The sequence below is a fragment of the Takifugu flavidus genome, chromosome 15, assembly GCF_003711565.1.
Source record: "Takifugu flavidus isolate HTHZ2018 chromosome 15, ASM371156v2, whole genome shotgun sequence".
NCBI classification, from domain to species: Eukaryota; Metazoa; Chordata; class Actinopteri; order Tetraodontiformes; family Tetraodontidae; genus Takifugu; species Takifugu flavidus.
Genome location: NC_079534.1, coordinates 14,776,445 through 14,783,707, shown reverse-complemented (window position 1 = coordinate 14,783,707; position 7,263 = coordinate 14,776,445). Strand labels below are relative to the sequence as shown.

The window sequence follows — 7,263 nt, the reverse complement described above, 5'->3', positions numbered from 1 at the left end:
GTTTGCTATGCTCTACCTGGTTCCATGTGGGTATGGAGAGCCCAGCCAAAGAGGCTTAATGGCCCTTAATGAGGCTTTGCACGCTCCGGGACCCTCGTGAAGAACAATGACCCAGCTGTGTGCGTATCTTTGGTGTTGCAGAACTCGCGGAGAGCTCTGTGAACAGGTCAGTGGAACGTGGCGCTCTTTATTGTACAGAGAAGCTGACGATACTCAGGTGCTTCCCAGACTCCCATCAAAGTGTTGCGTAACTCAGAGATGGGCCAGATTTCCTCACTGTACCGCGTGAGCAGATTGATTACAATTCATTGATTTTCGGATCTCTGGCCCACTTGGCTGAGTGGGAGGCTTCTTACGTTTGAAGTCTGAAAGAGGCTTTAGCCGCTTGCCTAATAATGGAGCCATTGAGATCTGATGGAGCTTTTTCACAGGAACCGAACCCTCTATGAATAAACAAGCCCCTCTTACATAAACCGCCGGCCAGGCCAACTCTAATTATCATACAGTCCCAAAGAATGGGCTCCCCAGTTGGATTCCATGGTGTCAGAGTTGGTTTGGGCCTCTCTGCGTGATGGCCTCGGATGTTTGGTGACTCCGGCCGAGCTTGTTCCGGGCCGTCGTGGATTTAGAGTCGCTGACTGCAGGTTTCTGGTGGAAACACGAGCGCTTTCATCTGGAACTACAAAGCATTAATGGGATAAAAGAGGTTTGCAAGGCTCATGTATTCATATGTGGAGCGCTTGTTGAGGTCGTCACAGCTGACCTCTTGTACGTGGTCACAATGTGGTCCCGATGTGATGGTTCCATGGTTCCTACAGCCCCGGATGAGACCTTCAGCTATTGCGTAATCCAACCAGAAGAAACCAGATCAAATCAGAGCCCAAACTGTCACATCAGCTTCATGATGATGTCACGGCTCACTGGACCAGCCGTCCAAGCCCCGCAGGCTCGTCTTCTGCACCACGTTAGTTCTAAGTGGTCCAAACGTGTTCTGTACTGACCAGAAATTGGACATTTCCACACGGCTGGACCGAGCTGAAACAGATCCGAGCCGGGTTGAGTTCTGAATCCGGTCGCTCTGCTCAGTGTTGCCTTGCGTGCGTGATGCTGCGCCGTTTCTGGGTAATTTGAATGCTAATGCCTCCGGACTGTACGAGTCATGTGATGTTACACAAACAGGCTGCTCGCTGCCAGACGGGTGAATTGGGTTCATTCTGCTGGGTCAGAATTCACGTTTCCTCTTACCGTCTCTGGCGAACGCCCTGGGAACCACAATAGCTGTTCTCACGGTGCGTCAGGCCACCTGGGACACATTTCGTGCACGTAACGGTGTAAGTGAGCAGCAGGGGGGGATTAAATGACACGGAGAGAGAACAGAGCAGACAACAGGGGAGAAAATAACACCTTCAGAGGAGACGCACATAAGTTGTCGAGAATTTGAGGGAAAGTGCAGGAAAAGTGCTGCTTTTGTGTGTTTGGAGCATGTTGGTCACCTCCTCCTCCATCTCAAAGTCATTCAAGGTCAAGTAAACGTGTGGTCATTTTGAAGAATTCACTCTGCAGGTGGAACAATAATCAATCATGAGGTCGACTCCATTTTTATTGAACAAAGTCATAAAAGCATATGTAGAAACCCCGGCGTTAATAATACATGTTATAACAACACCGGTGATGTGAATCAGCCTTCGTGTGGTTAACAGGTAATCCAGCTCCTCCAGGACAGAACGTCCAGACATATGACACAGAGTCACACATATTACCTCAAGTAATATCAGTCCTGTTGATCTGGGTGTGAGGGTTTTGGTCTCCAGCCTGTAGGTTAATTTGCAAACTTCATGTCAGGAACAGGGAAGAGCTTTGGTGACCATCTTTCAGACAAACTACCCCCTTCTTTGGCCACTGGAGGGCAATCCCTAGCTTTGAAGTTCTCTGTGGTTTCACTGGGTTGAGCCATGAGGTAAGAGGAACAGTGGACCATTCAGCTCAGAAATGATGCTGCTCTGCTCACAGAACTAGTTTAAGCCCAATCCCTATTTCAGAGGAACAGCTCAACAGATGGACGGAATCACGGTTACAGCAAAGAAACCAAGTGAAACCAGACCAGGGTGTGCCAACATACACCAAAAGGTTTATGAAGCAGTCAGCTAGTCTGTGTGCTCGGCTGCTGTGGTTAGCGCCCCGACCTTCCCTGCTAATAGGAGTCCCTTCCTCGGTAGTTTGGCTCTGCTGATGCAGATCATGAGCCTTTGCTTTACTACTGGGTGAGTAGCGTGTTAAAGTAAGTGGATCACGCGTTCTGAAACTGGAACAAGAATCCCACAGTTTAGGTCCATGTCCTGTTTAGGTCGTGTGACTGTTGCAGACCTCCATCATAATGAGGGTCACAGGGGGTTGCTTGTCTGGGGCACTGTAGGTGCACGTTCTTGGGCGGTCCAAACCGGAATCAAAGCCACCGACGTCACGCTCAGCACGCCTCCCGCTGACACAAATGAAAGACAACGTGAAAGAATCCAAGCAAACGTCCTGCTGACACGTCCCCAGCTGGCAGGTGAGACAACACAAGCGCATCTGTGGCGGAAAAGATTCAATAAACGCCTGTTGTGAACGGACCCTTCGTCAGCTAGAACCTCTGTGAGAACGACCCCCCCCCCCTGGGTTTTCACCTTGCTTATGATGTCCAGTGTCCTGTGATCATCACTGATATATTGCAAAAGCTGCAAATCTGTTCAGTATGTTCAAACGAGCCCTCAAGGCCCGTGAAGTCCATTCCTAAAGCTGAAAAGGTCCTCCCAGAGGTTCAGACTAAAACCACAACAAATTGTAACGAAGCATGTGAGCGTCACATGCAGCTGCTAAATTAACTGCCCCAAAATGAATGAACAGCTTTCCTTAGTTAGTGTTTACAGGGTTAGCTTCTGAATGTGGTAGCTCCATCTGTAGGGGACAGTTCTTGGTCCCAGCCCTGGATTCATGGCTGGTAAAGGGGGAGGAGCCAGGACACCTTCAGTGCACTGCTGAGGTGGCGACCCGCATGCATCTGGGACAGATAAAAATACATATTTAACTGTCAGCGCTGCTTCAAACCCATAATTCTGGTGCCTGTAGGGGAGGCCGCTCCTCACAGGCCCTTGTTATATTAACTTAAGTCATATACATGTTTGACACATGTGTAGTTATGATTCACATGGATTATTTTAATATAATGATATAACAAGTCTCGCCTCGTCCTGTCTCGTCTCATCTTCTTCCACTTTATCCGGGACCAAGTCGCAGGGGCACCAGCCTAAGCAGAGATGCTCCCGGGCCAGCCGAGAGACATCGTCTCTCCAGCGTGTCCTGGATCTACCTTAGGGCATCCGGGAGGCATCCAGGGGGCTTCCCGAACAGATGCCCGAGTGACCTCAGCTGACTCTCCTGGACACTCCCAGCTCCTCCTGAGTGACTGGGCTTCTCTCCCCCTCTCTAAGGGAGCGACAGCCACCCTGCAAAAGTAACTCATTTGGACCGTTTGTATCTGTGATCTTGTCCTTTCGGCCATTACCTAAAGTTCATGACCATAGGTGAGAGTAGGAGCGGAGTAGGGTTAGTAAATAAACTGGTAAATAGAGAGCTTCGCCTTGTGACTGATTGTCAGGGTTGTTGTTTTGGTGTTCTTTTTGTTTTTCCCCTGTTCCTGCTCTGTTCTGTCTACAGGGGCCTGGTGAAGCCACTTACCTGCAGCTGTCTCTGGTGACAGTCACACCTGCTGCCTATTGCTAATCAGCTGGTTATTTAGGCCCTGGCGCCTGTTCACCAGTGTCTGATTGTTTCCTCAGTGTTGTGGTAAATGTGGACTTGGTTACTCACCCTTTTGTTTCAGGTTCAGGAGTTGTACGCGTTTTTGTTCTCTGCTCGAGGTCACCACGCCTCCCTGCTCAAGGAACAAGCAGGATCTTCTCCCCCTGCCAATTGTGTTTTTCTCTGCTGCATTTGAGGCTTCTTATGGTTTCAATAAACCCTTTTGTGAGCCCTAGTTGGCTATTTCCATGTCCTCAGTTTTGGAGGTGCTAATTCTCATCCCAGCTGCTTCACACCACCTCAGTACATGTTTGAGGTCCTGTTTTGATACGCATACTTTAGGTTGTCATTGTCACAATAACAGCATTATACCTATCAACAATTTTGTTTGGAGCATCTCAATGCTGACATCAATACATCATTTATAAGTGCATTCGTGCTGTTCATTTAAGAGTCTTACTGCCTGAGGGTACAGGCTGTGGGCCCGTCTGGAGGTTCTGGGCCAGATGGACCTGTACCTTCTTCCAGAGGGCAGCAGGTGGAGGAGGTGATGTGCAGGATGATGCTGGTGATGTTGTGTACCCGCGTCAGACAGTGGGTGGTGTAGACGGAGTTCATTTCCAGGAGACTCATCCTGGTGATTCTTCCCGGCGCTTTCATAACCCTCCAGAGGGCCCGTTGCTCAGCCTTGGGGCAGCTGGAAAACCACACCAAGAATCCATACGCCAGTTTACTGCCGGCTGCACAGTGGTAGAACTTTACCATAAGCTGCAGAGGGATTTGAGCCCTCTTGAGTTTCCCCAAGTAGAAGAGACGCTGTTGTGCCTTTCCTATAACTGAGGTTATGTTAGTACTCCGGGAGAGGTCTTCCCAGGAACCTGATCTGATCTCTCTCAACTGCTTCATTCCCGATGGTGAGTGGAGTATGGGTTAGGGTCCTTTTGCTGTTTTGGGCTCAGGGCCCACACAAAGTCTGTGGGTTTTGGGCTCGGGGAGTGGGTTGAGCTGAGCCAGAATGCAGAACCAAGCGGGAGGACGTGAACCCTCAGAACCATACAGTTCCGTTTACAGCGGGCAGGAGCGACAGAGAGGAGCTTACAGGAGATGAGGCCGGCGATGCAGCAGAGCAGACTGGGGCTGAGCAGCAGTGAAGTCGGGGCCAGGTGAGAAGACAGGAACCAGAAACGCTGTGGTCAGGGACAGAAGGCTGGTGAGTTACCGGGAGACAGGCGGTGCAGGCAGGTCAGGGGCAAACAGGTTCGGCAACAGGAGGTCAGGCAGGTAAGAAGTGCTGGAGAGTCTTGCACAGAAACGCTGAAGAACAATCTGGCAAAGAGTGAGAGTGCAGGGGAGGCTTATAAGCAGGGGCAGGTAGAGTGGAGCAGAGGCAGGGAGAGTGGAGCAGGGGCAGGTAGAGTGGAGCAGAGGCAGGGAGAGTGGAGCAGAGGCAGGGAGAGTGGAAAATTACTGAGACAGAGGAACAGGAGGGAACTGGGGGAATGGAGCTGTGACAGCTCCAGTGGTACAGAGACCAGATGGCCCTTAGAAGAGGACTGCAGACCCCACACACATGGAGCACCTCCCACAGAATACCCCGCAGGACACGGTCAGATGAACAAAACTGATGTTGACTGGTTGGGCAAACTCCCATGAACCCTCAAGCACCTTGTGGAGGGTTTAGAGCTGGTACAGAGTTCTACGGCTGGGATGAAAACTACATTTTTCCTCCTGAATACGGAGGCTATTGGCTGAATTCTCCTCTCCAGTACCCTGCCATAGACCTTCCCAGGGAGACTGAGAAGTGTGATCCCCCTATAGTAAAAACACACCCTCCGTGTCAATGAAGACACTCCTACAACATCCAGATACTTGAGGTACTCAGGGAGGACACCTTGGCACAGAAAAGCTTCCCAGCCTCTGCTTCCTCAGGGGAATGTGTGACGACAGGGTTGAGGAGCTCCTTGAAATATTCTTTCCACCACCCAACAATATCCCCATTTGACGTCAGAGGGTCCACACCACCCCTGTAAATAGTGTTGGCAGAACACTGTTTTCCCCCTCCTAAGGCACCAGATGATTTGTCAGGATTTTTTCGAGTCTGACCAACATTCCTTCTCCATGGCTTCCCCGAAGACCTCCCAGACTTGAGTTTTTGCCTCCAGGACAACCCTCGCTGTGGCCTGATTGGCCTGCCAGTACCTGCTACTGTTTGGGAGGTTCCATGGGCCAGCATGGCCAAATAGAACTCCTTCTTCAACTTGATGGCATCCCTTACTTCTGTTGACCACCACGGGTTCAGGGTTTGCCGCCATGCCTGGCAGCAGAGACCTTGCGTCCACAGCTCAGGGCAGCCGCCTCAGCAATGGAGGCAGAGAACATTGTCCACTCCAAATCAATGCCCCTAGCCTCCCTAGAATCCTGGAGAAGCTATTCCAGATGTGGGAGTTAAAGACCTCCCTGGTGGAGGGCTCCCCCAGACCCTCACGATGCATTTGAGTTTGCTAGGTCTGTCCAGTTTTCTCCCCCGCCAGCAGTCAGATGAGATGACAGAAAAGTCAATCATCGACCTCTGATCCTGGTGCCACGTGCACTGATGGACACCCTCATGCATGAATTTGGTGTTTATTACGGACAAACCGTGATAAACACCGAAGTCCAATAACAAAATGCCACTCGGTTTCACATTAGGAAGGCCGTTCCTCCAAATCCCGGCTCTCCGGGTATCGCTGTCATTGCCCACATGGGTGTTGAAGTCCCCCAGTGGATCTATGGGGTCCCCAGCACTATCAAATACCCCTTCCAGGGACTCCAAGAAGGCCGAGTACTGTGCTGCTGTCCGGCAGGTAGACACAAACAACAGCAAGAGACCAGTCCCCGTCCCCGAAGGCGCAGGGAAATGATCCCCTCTTTCACCACAGCTGGAGAGCTATACTGTAAGTAAGCCTACACCCTCCCACCGCCGCTCCCTCTGGGCAACCCCAGAGCTGTGGAGGGTCCAGCCCCTCTCAAGAAGGTGGATTCCAGAACCCATGCTGTGCCTGGAGGTGAGCCCGACTATCGCTAGCCAGTACCTCTTAACCTCCCGCACAAGCTCGGGCTCCAAGGCGAGGTCACATTCCATGTCCCCATAGCAAGAGGTTTGACCCGAGGATTGGCCTTCAAGCCCCAACCCCAGGCCTGGCCCCAGTTACGTCATAATGTCATAACTGCTGTCCATGCTGTCATAAACATAAATGTTTTCTGGGGGACACACATGTTCCAGCTTCAAAGAACAAAGACATGGTCCCCATCCTTTCTTCCTGACCCGTCTCGACCCATTCCCCCCCAGCGATCCCATTAGGACGAGCAGGTTGGAGACGCACATGGAACATGACCTAATGGGAAAATGCGTCATTCCCGTCTGCTGCGTCTTGATTAGTGGTGGCAGATTAGAGGAACACAGCAACAATCTGAAGCCAGCAGCAGTTTGGATCCTTCGCCCCCCCC

General features: G+C 51.2%; 2 long non-coding RNA genes across 2 annotated transcripts in view; one reads left to right on the top strand and one right to left on the bottom strand.

Moving 5' to 3' along the window:
• Window positions 1–3,609, top strand: part of LOC130539432 (uncharacterized) — a 5,695-nt gene extending 2,086 nt beyond the window's left edge. The window contains exon 2 of the long non-coding RNA XR_008954129.1: window positions 3,268–3,609. This is a non-coding gene — a long non-coding RNA (uncharacterized LOC130539432). The remainder of the gene's footprint in view (window positions 1–3,267) is intronic.
• Window positions 1,583–6,155, bottom strand: LOC130539430 (uncharacterized). Its single transcript, XR_008954128.1, has 2 exons — window positions 3,847–6,155; window positions 1,583–3,482 (listed from the first exon to the last, which is right to left on the bottom strand). It is a non-coding gene; the product is annotated as an uncharacterized LOC130539430 (long non-coding RNA).
• Window positions 6,156–7,263: the final 1,108 nt, after the last annotated feature.